This window comes from Scyliorhinus canicula, chromosome 15 (genome assembly GCF_902713615.1).
Source record: "Scyliorhinus canicula chromosome 15, sScyCan1.1, whole genome shotgun sequence".
Lineage (NCBI taxonomy): Eukaryota > Metazoa > Chordata > Chondrichthyes > Carcharhiniformes > Scyliorhinidae > Scyliorhinus > Scyliorhinus canicula.
Window position 1 is genome coordinate 134,907,797 of NC_052160.1, and position 16,823 is coordinate 134,924,619.

Consider the following 16,823-nt stretch of genomic DNA (forward strand, 5'->3'; position numbering starts at 1 on the left):
TTTATCATGGCCAATCCACCTAATCTGCACATCTTTGGACTGTGGGAGGAAACTGGAGTACCCGGAGGAAATACACGCAGACACGGGGAGGATGTGCAGACTCCACACAGACAGTGACCCAAGCTGGAATCGAACCTGGGACCCTGGAGCTGTGAAGCAGTTGTGCTATCCACAATGCTACCATGCTCTAAGACAAGAGGACGGATCGTGTCTGCAGGGATTTCTAAATCTTCATAGAGCTGCGTTTCTTTTTGACATCTGTGGTGTCGTAACTTTGGTTACAAGTAAGCCTTGAGCTGCCAGTTCTACAGGCGCACAATTCCATTCTGCAGATTCCATGAGAAAGTATTCACACCGCTGAATAGAATTTCACAGCAGCAATCCAAAGCTTTATTACAAAGGGCTATTTTTTTTCCACACAATTTAACCTTAAACCTCCCCCACACAAACCACTTACACTCTGGGAGCCTTGTGTCTTTTTCTTTAAATTTTAATCAAGCGAGCAGTTTTTGAATCCAACCTTCCGACAAATGTCCCTGTGGGGGGAAGATAGTGGCAAGTATTTTTTAAAAAAGGAAAAAGAAAGTTTAAAAAGAGTCGCGATGAAAGAAGAATGGCAAAATAGCAGCTTGTACAAAGCACACTGAGGGGATGGTAAAAGGTCCTATTCAGGCATTTAGCAATCCAATTGCCTGAAAGGAATGGGCTTTGTTGTATAAAATTAAGTGGGTAATGCTGGTGAAAAACACACGTAATAACCGCTCACTGCCTCTCGCAAGAGGTGACAAGGAAAGCGATTGGGGAAGTGGAGATTAGAATTCAGAATGTGTTCAATGGGCCTTGCCTAGGGGCAGCCTTGCATTGTCCAAAGGCACTCGATGTTTAGCTTTGTGACCATTTCCCACATCACAGAACAGAATTTCTCCTCGCTTGATAAACCGCACACAAGCAGGGCTTTCGAAAGGCAGTGCCAAATAATTCAAAACTACATTTAAAACAAAGAGGGAAGCAGTGAGAAGGTAAATAGAGCATTTATATAGTGCTTTTTTACAAGCAGCCCACCATCTCAAAGTGCTTTAAGCCAAGAGCTGTGTAGTTGTTGCTGTTGTAATTCAGAAATGTGGCCAGCCAGTTTCTGCACAGGAAACAGCAACGTGGTAATAACCAGATCGTCTCTTGTTAGTTATGATTACTGGGGGATAGAAATTGGCCAAGATACCAGGAATAATTTCCCTGCTCTACTTCAAATTGTGGCATGGGGTCTTTCGCAGTCGCTTGAGCAAGTGAACGCCTTTTGCGCCTTTACTTGATATAGTATTTTATTGAGAAAAGCATGTTCTGTATTTCTTTGTGTTGAATATTGGGTCTTTATACATGGTTCAGGGTGGGCACGGTGGCGCAGTGGTTAGCACTGCAGCCTCACAGCACCAGGATCCCAGGTTCGATTCCTGGCTTGAGTCACTGTCTGCGGAGTCTGCACGTTCTCCCCGTGCCTGCGTGGTTTTCCTCCGGGTGCTCCGGTTTCCTCCCACAAGCCCCAAAAGATGTGCAGTTAGGTGAATTGTGTCATAATATACACCAGTATATCATGGTGCAGACACACACTGATGGACACACACAGGGACCAATCAACATGTACAAACACCGCAGTCAATCACCAGTTAGAATACACGCACTATAAAGGCAGAGGGCACCACGGTTCCCGCTCATTCTGGGTGCTGCCTCTGAGTGTAACAAGAACTCATCCAGCCCAGCACGGACTCACACCACGTGCTGAGAGAATCAACTGGTTCGGACAAGGCTTAGGTCTCTAGTTAAAGTTAACATCATTTAGACCCACAGTCATCTTGTGTTAGTTAGTTAGAAATAGTTAATAAAATTGTGCTGAACCTTCATCAGTGTTGGAAGTGTCTATTCATCTCTCGAGTCTACACTAGCCAACACTTCAATTGGACATTCTGAATTCTCCCTCAGTGTACCCGAATAGGCGCTGGAGTGTGGCGACTAGGGGATTTTCACAGTAACTTCATTGCAGTGTTAATGTAAGCCTACTTGCGACAATAATAAAAATGAGGGGCTGTTTAGCACAGGGCTAAATCGCTGGCTTTGAAAGCAGACAAAGGCAGGCCAGCAGCACGGTTCAATTCCCTTAACAGCCTCCCCGAACAGGCGCCAGAATATGGCAACTAGAGGCTTTTCACAGTAACTTCATTTGAAGCCTACTTGTGACAATAAGCGATTTTCATTTTTCATTTTTTCATAAAGATTATTATTAGGTGGATTGGCCACGCTAAATTGCCCCTCAATTGGAAAAATTATAAAAAAACAGGATTTAAAAAAAAATATGGCTCAAAAATTGATGCGGGCAAAGATGAATGACTAGCAAGTTGAAAAGGAAAGGAAAATCAAATGGAACATTTCCCCATTCAAACGGTAACAGAATCTGTACAACAAGTTATCAGAGAAGGTCGTTAAAATGAACAGCAATTAAACAATGTTAACGAGCAGCAGGGTAGCATGGTGGTTAGTATAAATGCTTCACAGCTCCAGTGTCCCAGGTTCGATTCCCGGCTTGGGTCACTGTCTGTGTGGAGTCTGCACGTCCTCCCCCTGTGTGCGTGGGTTTCCTCCGGGTGCTCCGGTTTCCTCCCACAGTCCAAAGATGTGCGGGTTAGGTGGATTGGCCATGCTAAATTGCCCGTAGTGTCCTAATAAAAAGTAAGGTTAAGGGGGGGGTTGTTGGGTTACAGGTATAGGGTGGATACGTGGGTTTGAGTAGGGTGATCATGGCTCGGCACAACATTGAGGGCCGAAGGGCCTGTCCTGTGCTGTACTGTTCTATGTTCTATGTTCTATGAGACAATTAGATTCATAGAAAATGTATTCAATTTCCTAGAATTTGTAATGTGCCCCAATGAGCCTTATTTACTTGTGCCGGTAAGCAGAGAGGGGGCACAAGTTGTCGATCCCGGGTAAGGTGAATGCTCACAGTGACAGCGTGGTCCACTGTTTAAAAAAAAAAAATTATTTCAAGGGTTGTGGGCGTCGCTGGCAAAGCCAGTACTCGTTGCCCGCTCTAAGTGCCCTTGAACTGAGCAGCTTACCAGGCCATTTCAGAGGGCAACGCTGTGGGTCTGGACCACACGTAGGCCAGACCAGGTAAGAATGGCAGATTTCCCCTGGGTGCCAGCCTGGCACTGCCAAGATGCCCAGCCGGCACTGCCAGCTGGCATCGGCACTGCCAGGGTGGTGGTGCCAAGCTGGCATTTTTTGCACATCTGCGATTGGGCCTGGGGGGGGGGGGAGGGGGTCCGTGTCTTGCATGGGTGTTGGGGCGGGCGGTTCTCCCATAGTGTGTTCAGGCTGGGGGGGGGAGGTCGGGGATTGCTTTGGGGGGTTTGGAGATTGGGATGCCATTTAAATATGGCGCCTGATCAGTTGCTACACTGGGGAGATCCGCCCGCGTACAAAACGGGGCTATGAGCTGCCTCGGCCATAGCCCATTCAGGCCTCTTACACAATGTAAGTCCGTTGAATAGTCATGTGTTTCTTGGAACTGCGAGCTCCAGAAACACGTGGCTAAACGTGCTCGCTAGGGGTCTTTGTTCCCTTATGGGAGACCCGCGCCCTATTTGTGCTGTGAGACAAAACTGGCAGTGTATTTTTTTAAAGTAAAAATGGACCTCCTATGGCATAGCTCACAGTAAGGAAAGTCGCCATAGTCCCAGATGACCATAGGCTGCTTTCCCCCTTTGAAGGTGATTTAACCTGAGGGTCACCCACACCTCAAGCGAGGGGCAAGGTTGAGAAGGCAGGGCCCTTGTGAATAACCTTCCCAATAGTGGAGCTGTAACGCCGCTGAGTGGCTGTATTCTGCGGCTACAGGACCACCAAAAAGCTTCACTCAGGAAATTCCGATTGGATCTGGTTGCATATTCATTTCAGTCACAAATGTCAACATAAAAAGCATTACGAATCATCACAACGAGAGGTACTGAATGCAAAACAAAATGTAAATAAATTATATTTCAGGGCTATAACGTTTAGCTTGTCTTCAGATTTGTTTCAAATTGATGCATCCATTTCAAGACGTAAAATTAATTTGTGAATTGGCTATAAATAAACCAGAACAAGAGCCACTTTAATGTAATCTGCCTTCTTCACAAAAATTAGCAACCTGTACAGTTGTCGAAAAACTCATCACTGTCTGTGTTCTCCCCCATTCAGAAATGAGTGGTAATGGTCGACTTCCTTTTCAACAAAAATGCGCACTTTATTCCTCAATGTGTAACGCTGCCTTGCATTCAACAATATTCTCAATTTACACTCTCCGCTCAAATGATCCTGTTATGCTTGATTCTTCAGTTTTGCAGTTCTGATTCACATCCTATCCTTTTCTTGCTACACTTCTGTGGTGGCCCGAGACACACACAGGAGGCTTCCAGTAGTTAACACGGCTTTTATTGATGAAAGGCAAAGGCAGATAAGCAACAGGCACAGAACGCAGTATAATGCGTCTAATCACCGGCTCCGGGGTCCGCACCGCCCGGGATCCTGCTTCCAGGGCCTCGCGCAAACTCCCTATTGGCCATGGTTCGCTTACTCCCGTGTGATTGGCCCCTAGCAGGTCATCTGGTCTGTCGAACCCGCCCCCTTACAGGGGGCAACTACCACAGCTTCTAACAAAAAAAATTATATCTGACCAGCGAGGGTTTTTTTTGGGGAGAAAGATCAAGAGTTTGGGACTGCTTGGCTAGCTCTAACAAAGGGCTGACTGAGACACAATGTGCCAAAATGGCCACCTCCCATGGTGCATCATTCTGGAAACATTGTCCAGGACACCGGGGATAACTCCCCTTTCCTTCTTTGAATTAATCCCGTGGCATTTCCTTTTACATCCATCCGAGATTGGGGCCTCTCTTTATCATCTTATTTGAAAGACGCCTCAAACGAGCGCTCCCTTCGTCCTGCAGGGCACAGGATTGATCTTTGTGCTCACATTCCTGCAGTGGGGCTGGAACCCACTGGGAACTTGCCAACGGAGCCACGGCGGACACTGAACTCGAAAGGGTAGATGCTGAGAACATTTCCTGCTGGCGGGAGAAGCTGGAACGCGGGGTCACCGTCACAGAATGAGGGGTTGCGCTTGTAGGACTGAGCCGAGGATAGCTTCCTTTACACAAGGGTTTGTGTATCTTTGTCATTCACTACTGTGAATGTTGTGAATGTTCAGCCGTTGAGTATGTTCCGTACAAAGGCAGGTAGGTTTTTGGGCACTAAGAGAATTATGGGATGTCAGGGACAACTGTGGGTAGGTGGAGTTGAGGTAAAAGATGAGCCATGATCTTATTAAATGAAGGAGCAGGGTTGAGAAAGGCCAGGTGGTTGGTATACTCCAGCTACTACTCCTTACGTTGTGTGTGTTGTGTCATTGATGATCATTGTGACATTGTCAATGGTGGAGGCCAGCCACATTGTCAATTGCCATGATTTTAGGCTCAATTGTCGGTAATTGTTCAACTCTCTAAGCCAGAATATTGTGAAATATGTCAAAATTCCAACTTTGATTAAATGGAGAGCTTGCTCACAGGTGCATACCCCTGGAGAGCTGAAGAACCTGTACCTGTGCTGTATTGTTCTTTGTTCCCACTGACAAAAAACAGCAAATTTAAGGAGTAAGTTTGCCATATACGTTGCCTCGGGACACTACCTTCATGTTGCTTATCCAGCCAGAAGGAAACCTAAGTGTGGGACTGGTTTACTAGAGTTGCCTGGAATAGAATGGGAAGAACCAGTGAAAGCCCTTCAAACTAATTACTCATCGATACTATGATCCCAGACCAGACCCTACAGTTGCTAGGATATCGGACAGAAACCTCAATATTTTATTTGACGTTTAAGACTGTGAGGAAAGGATACTTCACTCCAGGAGTGATTACGTGCACAAATAGGGATATGGTATATTGAAACAAACTTTGTTACTAACACAGTATTGAACTCACTTTAACATCATGCAAGAAATAGCTGACAATTAGCCGTTAAACAGTGCTGAACAATAAAATGAAACACTTTTTGTCCTAGTTGCTATCTTTTCATCTCCAATCAAGCAAACCTATATCAGATCTAAACCAACTTTTAAATATAGTTAACAGACCCAGGAATACTTGCTGTGTAGGGATGTCTTGGAGAAACTGCATTGAAAGAGATCCTTCAGGAGCCAACCTGTAGGTTCTTGCCTGTGTCAAACTATTGTTTAACTTCCAAGCATTTGGCAAAAAGTTCCTGTTCTGTTCACAGTCAAGTCTTTAACCAAACTTTTTTTTACGAGGAGCTGCAGCTCTGTTCACACATAGATCTAAACTAAACTCAGCCGCTGACTGCTTCAGCTTCTCAATCCTCCCATCAGGGGCAGCACGATAGCATAGCGGTTAGCACAGTTGCTTCACAGCTCCAGGGTCCCAGGTTCAATTCCCGGCTTGGGTCACTGTCTGTGCGGAGTCTGCACGTTCTCCCCGTGTGTGCGTAGGTTTCCACCGGGTGCTCCGGTTTCCTCCCACAGTCCAAAGATGTGCGTGTTAGGTGGATTGGTCATGATAAATTGCCCTTAGTGTCCAAAAAGGTTAATTGGGGTTGCTGGGTTAAGGGGATGGGGTGGAGTAGGTGTGTGCTTGAGTGGGGTGCTCATTCCAAGGGCCAGTGCAGACTCGATGGGCCGAATGGCCTCCTTCTGCACTGTAAATTCTATGACTGTGATTAACCACATCATCTCTATCCCAATAACTGGGTTATAACCTCTGACTCAGGCTAAACGCAATGGGTGCATTTCAACGGAAATACTCTGTCCGGCTTCGGACATGTTTAGCGGGGTATTTCTCAGCGTGAGCAGTGAGAAGAATTCTCACAGATCAGGGTGCCCCAAGGCAGCCCCAATCATTCAACCCCCTTCAGTGGCCTCTGGACACCCCCAACTTCACCCAACGTACCTCTTTCAGGGTCCTCAAATACCCCCCCTCACCATGTTTCTAATGGGTAAGGCACACCCCACCCCCCCACCCCCCACTCCCGGGCCCGGCCCCTTTCACAGGCGATCTGGCACTTGGGGACCCTGACACTACCAGCCTGGCACCCTGGCATGCAAGATTTGGGTTAATATCGAGACACGTCTCAAACCTCGCGAGAGACCACTTGCAAGATTCAATGGCCTCGCCGCGACACCAAGTCGGACGCAACGAGGCTGTTAAATCGCACCTAATGTCTCTAATTAACTACTCCCCAGGGAACCTTCTTTCTATAAACAAAATTCCATTAACCCTATTGGGGTAACCAATGCACGTGGTTGGAATGAATTACGATCTTACTTTTACGATGCTTCAATTGCACCTCTGCAGCCACACAGTCTTTCAAACCTGGCTGCCTTTTTTAAAAACATTACTGCAGCAGTCATGCCCGTATCCTAACCCAGGCTTTTAACCATTATTGAACCAGCTACATATAATCCAATATATAAATGAAATTCCGACATTCATCACTTTGAAGTTGCTAGTCATTCATCACTGCTCACCTGCCTGGTTTAGATATCATTGTTGAGCTTTGCTATTAAGGATCAACTTGATTTCAATCCCTCATCGTGCCGTGTAATCTGAGAGTCAAATTCACCCTGAAGAGATTTGTTTACACTCCCAACTGAACCAAAAGGAGGGTTGGACATGAAAGAAGTTTGATTCCTCGCGACGGTGAACATTACACTCACTATGAAATGTCTGCTCTTTCTGACCACCGTACTCCGATTATTAAAGATCAGGCGCACACACGCATTGACTCGCCACTTGCTTGCTTTCATGGACAGGGTCTGAAACCAAAGATAAGCGATTCTCCCGAGCCACGAAGACTCGGGAAGCTGGCGTCAAAAACGGGCGGGTTTGACGCCAGTCTCCGCCCCCCCCCGACCGGGAACCGATTCTGCTCCCCGGTCAGGGCTAGCATCGCGCGGCCGTGACCTCCGGCATAGCGGGCTTAACGAATTTCGTTAAGCCCGCTAGCCAGAGTTAGCGACGGCTGACGCGTCAGATGACGTCAGCCGCGCATGCGCGGATTGGACGACTCCAATATGCCGGTATGCCCCTCAGCCGCCCCGCGAATGGATACAGCAGGGCGGCGGAGGGAGAAAGAGTGCGCGGGGTAAGTACCCGCTGCCCGCGATCGGTGCCCACCGATCGCGGGCCCATGGCACCCTTGGCACGGCCGTGGGACTGCCATGCCAATCGGTGCCATGGTTCCCCAGATCGGGACTTTACGGCCGTTTTTACGAACGGTCAGACCAGGTGTGTTTGACGTTCATAAAAACGGTCGTAAAGGCCTTGGAAATCGGCCCATCGGCCAGGGGTGAATCGCTGCTCGCCGTAAAAAAACGGCGGGCAGCGATTCGTGTCGGGAGGCAGGCGTGGGGGGGGGGGGAGAATAGCGGGAGGGCGTCGGACCAGCGTGGGCGTAAAAGTTTACGCCGCCCGCTATCCTCCACCCCGTCGTGAGTGCGGAGAATTCCGCCCTAAGTGCGCCAAAGCTTAATCTGGGCAATCCGTGTCAACATCTGTACATTTTGTTCACTCTCTCCACAGTAAATCGGCAGACTGATCATTCAGAAACTGTTCTTTGGATTGGGCTACTTAGGAACATACTTCTGAGCTGAGGTGAGCACCCAATTAATATCCCAGAACAGGGCGTAGAGGGGAATCGGCTGTGATCCAGCTTAAACAGCAGCTGCTCAGGAAATAGTGTTTCAATGTACCAGCAAACTGTGCAATCGCACAGGCAAAATACCAAATGCTGTATAAATCAAGCTGCATTTATGAACAGGATGACATTGCTATGAGGACGTGTTATGTAAAATGTTAATTTATATTGTCATTGGCTGGACTATATATGTATTTATTGAACTTTTTGAAATGAACAATTTTGATGAGCAAAGGACACTGGCCGACAGGAGCTACTGTGGTTCATTTGCAAAGGTCATGAACTGCTTTATGGAGACAGAGGGCGAAATTCTCCCATCTGCGACTACGTTCAGTGGTGGGTTGGGAACGTGGAGTGTTTCCCGCTGGAAACCACGTCCTAGCGGCCAACCCCGATCTAATTAATGTGTTCTGCACTGACATGTTTTGCAACTGGTGTCGTGGAGAATTGGATGGAAGATCCCAGCCAGATCTTCAGCTGCATCACATCAGTGTTGTAAGCTGTGACGTGGGCAGTGTAGACCCTCAAAAGGACATAGGCAAGTTGGTGGAGTGGGCAAATGGGGAGCAGATGAAGTTCAATGCAGAGAAGTGTGAGGTAATGCATTTTGGGAAGAAGAACATGGAGAGACAATACAAATAAGGGATAAAATTCTGAAAGGCACGCAGGAGCAGAGGGACCTGGGTGTGCTGTGCAGAGATCATTGAAGGTGGAAGAACAGGTGGCGAGAGCAGTTAATGAAGCATATGGAATTCTGGGTTTAGTAATAGGGACAAGAGCAAGGAGGTTATGCTAAACATATACAAGACACTGGTTAGACCTCAGCTGGTGTCCCCAAGTCGATTCCCTGATCAACCCCAAGTCAACCCCTGGTCACCCCAAAGTCAACCTCCCGGTTTCCCCAAGGTCAACCTCCTAATCTCCCCTGAGTCAGCCCCCAGTCAACACCCCCCCCCACCCCCAATCTTTCCTGAGTCAACCCCAATCTCCCCCGACTAGGCTCCCAGTACCTTTCTAGTGTTACTCTGGTCTCCCTGGAGTCAGAATCGGTCAACTACTGGTCACCGCCAGTCGGAGCCGGTATTCCCGCGTCAAAGGCTGGTCACCCCCGCGGCAGACCCTGTAGTCCTGTCAATTCATCTCTCCCGCTGTGAGGGAAGGAGTTCCAGGATTTTGACGCAGCGACAATGAAGGAACGGCAAGTCAGGATGGTGAGTGACTCGAAGGGAGACTTACAGATTCCATGGGCGCGATTCTCCGCCCCCCATGCCGGGCGGGAGAATAGCGGGAGGGCCTCCCAACATTTTTCAGGCCCTCCCGCTATTCTCCCCCCCCCCCCCCCAACACCCGACCCACGCCACGAATCGGCGAGCGGCGATTCTCTGAAGCCGATGGGCCGAGTGGCCGGGCCTTCACGCCCGTTTCAACACGGCAGCAAACACACCTGCTTGCTGCCGTCGTGAAACGGGCACCAGATGCCTGTGCCAAGGGGGGCATACGCCTGCGATCGGTGCCCACCGCGATCGCGGGCCGTGCGTCCGTAACGGACGCACTCTTTTCCCTCTGCCGCCCCGCAAGATGAGGGAAAAAACGGCAACTGCGCAGGTTGGCGTTGTCCAACCTGCGATCGGCCGCGTCAGCCAGCGTGACGCTTGACGTGCGACCTTGACGACCATCGTCAAGGCAGCGCCGCCGTGACGCACGGGACCACGCTCCTAGCCCCGCCCGGGGGGGAGAATCGGCCCCGGAAGTGGGCGTGAAGGGTGCCGTGGGTCACGGCCTGTCCCACGGCAGCCTTTACGATTCTCCGCATTTGTGGAGAATCTCGCCCCATATGTCTGTGGCGGTGTGTAAACTATGGGGAATATTTTTTACCAGGGCAATGATGAAATGGTAACACTGAAAGCTGTTTTATGTCAAAAGTGTGAAAATTTAATCTAGATATTGCAGGGACTGATAAAAACTCCCTGGTGCTGAAATGCATTGAAATAGATTTTCATCTTCATCGCCTGGGCAGTAATCTAACAGAGCACATCGACAACCCTTTTATGGAACTACCTGACTTTATTCATTGATTTGAATGGGCTGGAAATCAGACAGGTCCCATAAAGGCTGGAGATTATTGCAGTAAAAAAGGAAAGAAAAATTTACATTAATGTAACGCCTTTCAAAACTTCAGCACGCTCCAGTGAACTTTACAGGCAATGATGTCCCTTTGATGTCTCGTCATAAGTTAAATGTAGGAAAGGCAGCGACCGCTTCCGGCATTGAGCTAAATGATCACGTCCTGTGTTTTAGATGTGGACTGGAGGATAAATATCAGCCAGGGGACTAACTCCCCTCGCCTTCTGTGAAAAGCTCATGGGTCTTATAAGTCGGCCCGAGAGAGCCTGGTTTAATGTCTCCTCTGCTACCGGGCATTTCCGACAGGGTAACACTCCCTCAGTTCTACACTAAAGCACGGGTCCGCATTTGGTGCTCAACTCTCTGGAGTGGGACTTGAACTCAAAATCATGATAATAATAATTATTGTCGCAAGTATGAAGTTACTGCGAAAAGCCCCTAGTCGCCACATTCCAGCACCTGTTTGGGTAAGCCGGTACGGGAATTGAACCTGTGCTGTTGGCCTTATTCTGCATTATAAACCAGCTGTCTAGCCCACTGAGTCAAACACGCTTGCAGTGCGGGCGATTTGATCCAATTGATGGCACCCTGAAGATACAGCGGTGGTGCATGACACGTGATAATGATTTGAATTGCATGTTTAATTTATTTGATGAACATATGATATTGAGTGATCTTGATTTAATTATCAGAATAGTTTCCTTAAAATCAAAGAAGTCGGTTTGTTCAATTATGAAGATTGTTCAATCCAGACTTGCTAATATTTTCATCTCCCTGGCTGTTAGAACAGGTGATATCGTTGTACCAATGTATAAAATATTGGCGTGTTTATGCAGGTATTTGTGCAGACCCTTTCACAGCCTCAGAATGTTCCAGAGCAATCCATTCAACTTGGTACTTTTAAATAATAATCTTTATTAGTGTCACAAGTAGGCTCACATTAACACTGCACTGAAGGTACTGTGAAAATCCCCTCGTCGCCACATTCCGGCACCTGTTCAGGTACACAGAGGGTGAATCCAGAATAAAATGTAGTAATTGTGGTAATGTATAATCTTTATTAGTGTCACAAGTAGGCTTACATTAACAGTGCAATGAAGTTACTGTGAAAATCCCCTCGTCGCCACATTCCGGCACCTGTTCGGGTACACAGAGGGAGAATTCAGAATGTCCAAATTACCTAACAGCACATCTTTCGGGACTGTGGGAGGAAACCGGAGCACCCGGAGGAAACCCACGCAGACACGGGGAGAACGTGCAGACTCCGCACAGACAGTGACCCAAGCTGGGAATTGAACCCAGGTACCTGGCGCTGTGAAGCAACAGTGCTAAACACTGTGTCACCGTGCCGCCCATGTGCAATTCAGCTTGCAGTTTGTGCACAGTAATGTTCCACAACATCAATGTGATAATGACCGTGAAATCTGTTTTCGTGAGGTTGGTTGGTGGACACTGGCAAGAAGTCCCCTGGTCCTCTTCATATTGTGCCAAGAGAAACTTCCTGTCCAATCACCAGAGCAGATGTGAACATGGTTCAAGAGAATGACATCTCACACAGTGCAGAACTCCCTCGGTGAAAAATGCAATGAAAGTTGCCATCGTCCCAGAGGACCATAGGCTGCTCTATCCTTTTGAGAGCGAGAGCTGACTGGTGGTGACTTAACCCGAGGGTCACCACACCTCAGGCGAGGGGCAACTTTGAGAATGCGGGGCCTTCTTGGCCACCTCATCTGAGGCGCGTGTTGAACCCGTGCTGTTGGCATTGCTCCGTATCACGAACCAGCCAACCAGCCAACTGAGCTTACCCCCCCCCCCCCCCCCCCCCCCCCCCCCCACCCACCCACAACCCAAAGAATTCTCTCAGTACTGCGCAAAGAATGGCAGCCGAGACTCTTTGGAGTGGGAACGTAACCTCTGGCCTTCTCAATCAGAGGCGAGAGTACCTCACTGAATGATGGCTGACATGATGCAAGGTTTGAGGGAGGGAGGGGGGCGCGGTGAGAGGAGGATATTAAACACAGCACAATAAAACAGCTGCAACTTTATGAAGCATTGGTGCCTGCTGTTATTAAGCCACAAACGTATTTGAATTTTAAAAGATCTTTTTTCAGAGTGAAAAGAAAACATCAGAGGCTGCAGTGCTGTGGGGTTGATATCGCTTTATTTTTGTGGCCCTTAGTACATGTTAGGCAAACTGTTCCAAGCACATTGCATAAGCTATTCACCGTTAAAGATGTAATTCACTGCAGGGAACTGTCCTGCTGTAGGGCAGCAGAATCCAGCAAGAACTGAATAGCATTATGGATCGCCTGAGATTCTACGTACCTTTGCAGAAGTGTGTTTAATTAGCTCACAAATAAACTGCTCCCTCTTAACCCTCACCTGCAGTCTGCGTCGGCTGAGCCTTTGCAATGCAACGTTAAATGACAGGCACTTAACTGCGGTAAAGCCAGCACAGAGCTGCAGTCATTCATCAGGTTGCTCCAGGGCTGTGAGATAGATGGCAAAAGCCAACAGGGTATATAACTGCAAGCGGAGAGAAAGAGAAAGCTGTTTGGGGGAATGATTCATCTCCCTGCTCCACACAGGCACTGTAGCTGATGGAAGTCCAATTCACTTCTCAGGGTCTCATCAATTAAATCGCTCTTCCATTTGTGTTTTTTATGGCTGCCTGTTTTCTAAAGGTCGTCAAGCCCATTGCGGCTCAGGATTCTTCCTCGGAGGGTCCCCCCCCTTCCCTTCCAGAAAGGATGCTTTGCACTTGCAGGCAATCCATTAAGGTTGCGTGCCAGGCGATAATTTCTTTCGAGATCTGAAAACTAAAGGCTATCAGAAATGGCTGGGATTATTTGTTTGGAGGGTGCGGCCAATTTATTATGATGTGAATTGAGTGGAGGAACCATGGCCTTCAGCGACAACAGGGGCACGATAATATAGGTGACTCCGGCTTATGCACTTCCGGACCTGAGGGTTGAATTTAGCACAGATTGATGTGTTGAAGGTCATGGGTTTTTTCATCGACAGTGACCATTAAGTTTCACCTCAACCCCCAGGTTCCCAGTGAGCACAAATCTCAATTGCCGGGAATTCAACACCAGTCGGCACTAACTTGTCAATTTGACTCCCAAACAGCCCACAAAGACGCAGAGCAGAATATAAATCGCATCTCCATTTCTAACTAAAGCACTTGGGGGGTAAGATTTTGAAGCCTCCCAAGGTGTGAATGAGTAAGGCAAAAATAATTCAAAATCAGTCGCCAAACAATTCCTATCATAATCTTCGCCTGATCCCTCCCCGAGCTGCCAAATTGCCGAACTGAATCAAGGAGCAGATTCATTCAATTTGTAATGCAGTGTGTCCTACAATGTAGAACTCCATTCACTATTTAACGAGAGTAATGTATGCACAATGTGCTGCACGCACTCCATCCGGTTTCAATTAGAGGTCTGGACAAAGTGGAACCGACACAAAAGATTGAGTTCATTTCTTTGGGTCTTCTCCAGTCCAATCTCAGTAATGGTGACCATGAAACTATCATCAATTATCACAAAAACCCATCTGGTTCATTAATGTCCTTTAGGGAAAGAAATCTGCTGTCCTTGCCTGGTCTGGCCTACATGCAACTCCAGACTGATAGCAATGTAGTTATTGACTGCCCTGGGCTATGACCCTGCCAAGCCTCTTAGTTCAAGGGTAATTAGGCAGGGCAACAAGTGCTTGCTTTGCCAGTGATACCCACATCCCATCAAAGAATAAATAATAAAGAAAAGGCTCCACACTAGTCATGTAGACATCAGAAATGCCCTCCTCCTTCAAGATAGGACCGAACACTGCAATCACCCCACTCCCAACCCCGAGCTCACGCCTCTTACATCCTTCCAATCCAACCTGGCACATAGGGCATCACAGTTTTATTGAAATGTTGATAATTGGGAAATGTTGATGTACAAAAGGGACTTTGGTGTCCCTGTACACCAGTCATTGAAAGCAAGTACGCAGATACAGCAAGCAGTTAGGAAGGTGTTAGATCCTGACAGAAGGTCCACACAGAAGAGATGATAACGGTTTAACAAAAAAGGTTTATTTGCACAAAACTCCAATAAAGAATTCTGCTCCCGGAAAGGTCTCCAGCGCCGATCCACCTCCGGGGTCGGAGTTTTTATGTCCAGAGGCTTCCCTTGTAAAGGTAAGCCCTGCACCTTTACCAGGGCAGTTCATGAGTTCATGTTCTACCAAAGTTACGGGGAACCTAATGGTCCACACCCTCTGACCCTCGTGAGGGTGACAACGCTCACACCTTCCCCTTGACATTCCGGGGTGTCCATTATGGAGATCCCCCAGGACGGAGCCATGTTTTTTTGTGTGGGACAACGACAACACCGTCCTCTATACTGAGATCCACGACCTTTGTCGTGAACGCTTTCAGGTCATCGGGCAAAGCGCAATGTTGGGGCCCGTACAGGATGATGTGCTGGACATGGGCTAGTGGGGTGCCCGTCTGGGTCCTGGCACGTATCGGAAGCAGTGACGCACAAAGTGTCCCTAAAATGAAAGGCCATGACAACTTCGTCGGCACAGGCGGGCGTCAGTGGCCTGTTTGGCAAGGGAAGGTGATTCAAGGTGTCTGCATGAGGGACCTGTGTCCCAAGGCAGTGCTGTAACATGTATTTGTAAGTTGTAATTAGTAAAGAACATCTTTGGATCCTCGCGGATGGAACCGGAGGGATTGCCCTATCCTCTTTGAGTAAACCCAACAGGGGCTTGTGATCCGTCAACATCTTGAGTGTACACCCGTAGACGTATTGATGGAACTTTTTAACCGCAAAGACCTTCCTTCTCGATCTGGGCATAATTTTGCTCGCTTGCAATGAAAGTCCAGGATCCGAGTGCGATGGACCGTTCGGCTCCGTCGTCCATTTGATGAGGCAAAACCGCTCCGATGCCGTAATGCGAGGCGTTGCAGGTGATCACCGATGGCCTGGCGGGGTCGACGTGGGTAAGCAGCTGCGAAGAAGAGAGCTACTTCCTCACCTCGGCAAAGCTTGCCTGCCGTGGCAGACCCCATGTCCATGCCTGGCCCTGCAGGAGGGCCAACAGGGTTGGAAGGTTCGGAATAATTTATTAATCCAAGGAATGAATGGAGCCCCCGGGACCATCTGGAACGGGGGACCGCCGAATAGCTCGCGCTTTGAAGGCCGATTTGGTCCTCGCGGTAATCGAGATACGTACGCTCCTGGGCGTGGAACATGCACTTCCCCCCTCCGGAGCAAAACCCCGCAGCCGAAAATCGGCGGAATATTTTGTCGGGATTTCTCAGATGCTCTTGGTCCAACGTTCCGGTGACCAACACATGGCCGAGGTAAGTCCGTGACGGTAAGCCCCGCAGTATGTTTTCCGCCACTGTCTGGAATGTCGCACAGGCCGATGCCACCCCGAAAGGCAATCGGGTGTACCCATAAAGGCCCCAGTGTGCATTCACCCTTACGTATTTCCTTGAATACGATGCCAGCTGGAGGTAAGCGTGACTCATGTCGAGATTCCTAATGGAATGGCCTCTGCTGAGCTTGGCTTAAAGATCCTCGATTCTTGGTACGTGGTAACAGTCTAATCGGGAAACCTGATTTACCGTCATCTTGTAATCCCCGCAAAGGTTTACGGTGCCATCGGGCTTCCGCAAGGGAACGACCAGCGCCACCCAATTGGTGAATTGGATGGGCAAAATGATGCCCAAACTCTCGAGATGGTCGAGTTCAGCGTCCACCTTCGGTCCCGCCGCATATGGAACTAGGCGGGCATGGAAATATCTCAGTTGCGCCGATGGTCGACAATGATTTGCGCCGTGGCTCCCTGGATGATGCCCATCCACTTCTGGACAACTTTGGGATATTTTGCAAGTATGCTAATCAATCCATCCAAACACAGCTCTCAGTCGAAGTGGAGAAGCTTCAGCCAGTCTTGACCTTGTAAGC

The 16,823-nt window shown here is 48.5% G+C and overlaps 1 protein-coding gene across 3 annotated transcripts in view; it reads left to right on the forward strand.

Moving 5' to 3' along the window:
• The window catches only part of lrrn2 (leucine rich repeat neuronal 2), a 203,806-nt gene that overhangs the window by 124,620 nt on the left and 62,363 nt on the right, over positions 1 to 16,823 (forward strand). The window contains exon 2 of one of the 3 annotated variants that reach the window (XM_038820363.1): positions 8,616 to 8,687. The exons of the other annotated variants lie outside the window; for them this stretch is intronic. The gene's annotated coding sequence lies outside the window, so the exon portion shown is untranslated. The remainder of the gene's footprint in view (positions 1 to 8,615; positions 8,688 to 16,823) is intronic. 3 annotated transcript variants of the gene reach the window in all.